The following is a 5,275-nucleotide window of genomic DNA, read 5'->3' as shown; positions in this document are numbered from 1 at the left end:
ATATTGCATAAGGGGGCTAATAATATTAACCTTAAAATAGTTTTTAAATGTTTTAAAACTGCTTTCATTCTAGCCGAAATAAAACAAATAAGATTTTCTCTAGAAGAAAACAAATAACAGCAAATATTGTGAAAAATTCTTTGCTCTGGCTAATTATTTTGACTTCAACTGTATGTGTCAAATTTCATGTCATGAATAATATTTTATAGGCCCTTAATGAAATTAAATATACTGTCACATGTATGTACTTATACAGTAATATACTGTAACATGCAACACAAATATAAAAGTGCCCATGCACTCGTCAAATTTCATGTCATGTATAATATGGTATAGGCTTTAATGATGTGAAACATGAACACACACACACACACACACACACACACACACACACACACACACACACACACACATACACACACATATATATATATATATATATATATATATATATATATATATATATATATATGTATATGTATATATATGTATATGTATATATATATATATATATATATATATATATATGTATATATATATATATATATATATATATATATATATATATATATATATATATGTATATGTATATATATATATATATATATATATATATATATATATATATATATGTGTGTATGTATGTATGTATATATGTGTATATATATATATATATATGTGTGTGTGTGTGTGTGTATATATATATGTGTATGTGTGTGTGTGTGTGTATATATATACATATGTATATGTGTGTATATATATACATATATACATATATATACATATATATAAGATATAAGATTAAATTATATAAGATTAAAATTTACTCACTATTTACTCACCCTTCACTTGTTTCAATACTATAGGAGTTATTAAATTATCTTCTTTTTGTGTTCAAAGAATGTTTGAAACAAGTGAAGGAAACGAATAATGAAAATTGTCCTTTTTGGGTGAACTATCTCTTTAAAAATGCATGCAGATGATAAACTTTTACTCCATTATGATTAAACTGTATTAAACAATAATCCCAACTTAACATTGCATATCCTCGATGTGACTATTGCGGGTGCACACATTGCAGCTGAAATGATATATTGTGCAGCCTTAACTTTAATTTAGCTTAGTTGTCTATATTTCTTTTCTGTCCTTCCTCTGGCCAAAAACATCATCATTAGCGCTGTTTAAGCATGATCAAAATCAATTTGACATAAATATAAAAATACATTTAAACTAAATAGATTGTTGTGTGTTTTATGAAATGCTGTACTAAATTTGAATGTGCACTGTTTTTCTTATTATTTACCATGTATATGAAGACATTACATGAATTGATAGGTCATGGAAATTTACTTGAAAGTTCTGGAAAAGTCTTGGAAAAGTCATGGAATTCTAGTAGTAAAAATATGTATGAACTCTGATATACAAATGAAATGAAAATGATAAATGAAATGATGCAAGTAAAAAGTATTGAACAGATGAGGAAAGGGAGGTTTAGAAAGGCAGGGAAAGCCCAGACAGCGGCTGAAATCTCTCAGGAGTTCTTCAGCAAGCCTCTGCGCTTCCTCAGTGTAAATGAAGATCAGCTGCTTCAGTTCAACATCTACATTAGCGGGAGGATGAAGATGAAACCAGGGTGGACATTTCAGCAAGACAATGATCCAAAACACAGCCAAGGAGACTCTCAGATGCTTTCAGAGAAGGAACATCAAGCTGTGGAATGGCCAAGCCAATCACCTGACCTTAATCCAATAGAAAATACAAAATAAAGCTCAGATTTGATAGACGAGACCCACAGAACCATCAAGATTTTGACTCTCTGTTGAGGTCTGTGAGAAACTCACCCCGGAGTAATGTATGTGACTTTATTCTCCATATGAGAGGCGTCTTTAAGCTGCCAGCACCAAAAAGCCTTTAATATATAAAGTATCAAATACAGTTCAGTACTTTCTCCTTGTGTTGTTTCAGTCTTATTACACAGATTTACACATATATATATATATATATATATATATGTTTTAACTAAAATCTGAATTAATTTCATGTCAACAGCTCCCTTAGAAATATTATTCCCAGGAAAAAAACATGACGTGTTCCCCCACTGTATGTGCATTTTAAACATGTATGCACATCTTAGCATGTTTATTAAACGTAGAGCTGCACAGTTAATCGAAAAAAGATCGCAATCTCGATTCGACCCCCTAGACGATCTTAATCCAGCATTTCTATGATTCTACCAATCATATTTTCAAGTTCAGGAGAGAAGCAAAGGTGGCCACACGAGTCTTTTCATTGTTTCACACACATTGCTCAGTGACATGGACACCTCCAAATGATGATGAAAGAGTCACATGCTGTATTTATAAGGTATATTTCACCTAAAAATGTCATTTTTGTCTTCATATAATGCTGTATTCGCGTGACGTGACGTGGCGTGAGCTGCTGACTTTGAACCAACCCAGGCTCATTCTGAGAATGTAGTCCTGTGGACGTTTCTGGAGACCGCGAAATACGTCCCGGGAGGTACATATTTTTGCAGTTTTTGTTTTCGTGAATCCGCGAGAGGCCGCTGTGTGCGCTTTTTCCTGCGCCCATTTCGCGTAAACCCGCTGGAGGCCGCTGTCGAACGACCTTCCGCCTGTCTGCCTGGATGACAGAATGATTGACCGTGCGACCGGCCAATCGGCTGACCCACCCTCCTCCGTTCCTAAACCCAACCAACAACGATTCACAAAAGCCGTCCAGAAAAAGAAAAGCCCTCGTCTGATTTTTACCACACTTTCGGATTTTACCACATTCTCACCCTGTGATGAACTTGTTCGCTTCATTTTTTGGATTTTTTTTTTTTTTTGTTTTCTTACCTGATTTCTGGAACCGCTCTTCCCCGGACTCGAACCTGGTCGTCGTCGTGGTCAGCCCCTCTCTGCGTCTCGAGTCCGCCAAAGTACACCAAGTGCTAACCGGACAAACTGGTTGCAGCGGGAAAGCCCTCCACACGGAGGCGAGCAGCCGGCCGGCAACTCTCTGCTAGCCGGGCTTCCAGCTAATTCTATCAAACCTCTTCAGCTGCTTCAGAACGCAGCAGCACGAGTGGTCTTTGATGAACCCAAAAGAGCACACGTCACTCCGCTACTCACCCGTTTGCACTGGCTGCCAGTTGCTGCTCGCATCAAATTCAAAGCTCTGATGTTTGCTTACAAAGCGACCTCTGGCTTTGCTCCTTCTTCTGCTCTCACTTCTGCAGATATATGTGCCCTCCAGAAACTTGCGTTCTGTGAATGAACGTCGCCTCGTGGTTCCATCCCTAAGAGGGAAGAAATCACTTTCCCGAACTCTCACATTCAATCTGCCCAGTTGGTGGAATGAACTCCCTAACTACATCAGAACAGCAGAGTCACTTGCTGTCTTCAAGAAACGACTAAAAACTCAACTGTTTAGTCTCCACTTTCCCTCCTAATCTGCAACTGCCTCTCTGGCTATACCACTAACTGTACTCTTATTACACTTATTCACCGCTGCTCTTATAGTTGTGTAAATTGCTTCCTTGTCCTCATTTGTAAGTCGCTTTGGATAAAAGCGTCTGCTAAATGACTAAATGTAAATATCGCATTTTAGAGTGATGATTGCGACAAGCATTTTGTTTTATCTTTCATAGCAAACACACAGTTGTGCATGAAAATAAATGCTTACAGTGTCAGTATAACTACTCTAGCCTTTAGCCTTGAATATAATGTAAGAGGGAATCTGATAATGACAAATGTCTCATTTTACCTGTGAATTAAATGGTCTAATAATGTTGTCAATGACAGATTGCAAGCCGATATCTCAAACATAATAATTCAACATCAGAATTACTATAAGTCGAATAGAATTATTTATAGAAGCCAGTCAACCTATGCATAATATTACTAATGTTGTTTTATATGTTTGAGAAAAAAACAATAATAGCCGACTCATATTCAGCCTTATTTTACATCTACAGAATCGCGAGAAAATCGTGATCACGATCCACATTTTAGCCAGAATCGTGCAGCTCTAATTAAACGTTTATTTTTTATGCAGTATTAGCTAGTGCGGTGCCGATTTATAAATGCATTCACTCTTGGCCTCATCGGTCGCAGACAATGCAATGATGTCAGCAATGAACGCTTATTTACTGTTGAGTCGAGCTTCACTCATTGTCCTGCTCTTTTCATTTCCAGCTCTGCACTCACAGCTACACAATCAAAGGCCATTTAGGCAAAGGTGACGGAGCATGCAGAGGATTTCCACTGAAAACATGCCACCACTTTCCTATTTGCCTGCAGCTTATGGCCAGCAGCTCAGAACGAGAAGTTTCCGTCTGTGAATCCTTCATCCTGCTCGCATACTGATGACCAGGCTCTCCACGAATGTAGGAAACACTTTTATATACAGTATATATTAACATATATCTGCAATGATCATTTATTGAGGTTAAAAAAATCACAACACAACAGATACATTGGACTGGTAGTTTTATGTGTCTGTTTGTTTCCAGTTGTCCAGTTCTTTCAACAGTAAATATTGGTGAATTCGTGCTTGCATATGTTCGTTTTCATATTTATATTTAATTTGCATTATCATAATTTTTTTTTTGTAACACTTTATAATAACTACACACTGAACCATTTATTAAGCATTAGCAAATAGTGAATTACTCAATGGTTAATCTGCCTTTAACCATTAACTCTATAATAAAGGTTAGTAAGCAGTTTATAACTGCAGATACACATGCTGTATTCTAGACCTACACTCTCAGAAATAAAGGTACGTGATCGGTCACCGGGGTGGTACCTTTTCGAAAGGTACAAATATGTACCTTAAAGGTCCATATTAATACCTCAAGGGTACATATTAGTACCTAAAAAGTACAAAAGTGTCCCCCCTAAAATTTTTAGGTACTAATATATACGTTTAAGGTACCAATATGGACCCTTCAAGTACAAATGTGTACTTTTTGAAGAGGTACCACCTCAGTGACAGCTCGCGTACTTTTATTTCTGAGAGTGTATATGAGGACATTTGAAATGTGCTTAGTAATTTTTTTTATACTATGTAACTGATTATTTTTTATGACTAAATAAAGTATTGCATTATATTTATAAATGATTTGTATTTAAGAATAGTTGGTAGTTTTTAAATGATTACACTCTCAGAAATAAAGGTACGCGAGCTGTCACTGGGGTGGTACCTTTTCAGAAGGTACATGTTTGTACTTAAAGGGTACATAATTGTACCTCAAATGTATATATTAGTA

This window comes from Danio aesculapii, chromosome 9, assembly GCF_903798145.1.
Source record: "Danio aesculapii chromosome 9, fDanAes4.1, whole genome shotgun sequence".
Classification (NCBI taxonomy): Eukaryota; Metazoa; Chordata; class Actinopteri; order Cypriniformes; family Danionidae; genus Danio; species Danio aesculapii.
This window is presented reverse-complemented; position numbering follows the sequence as displayed.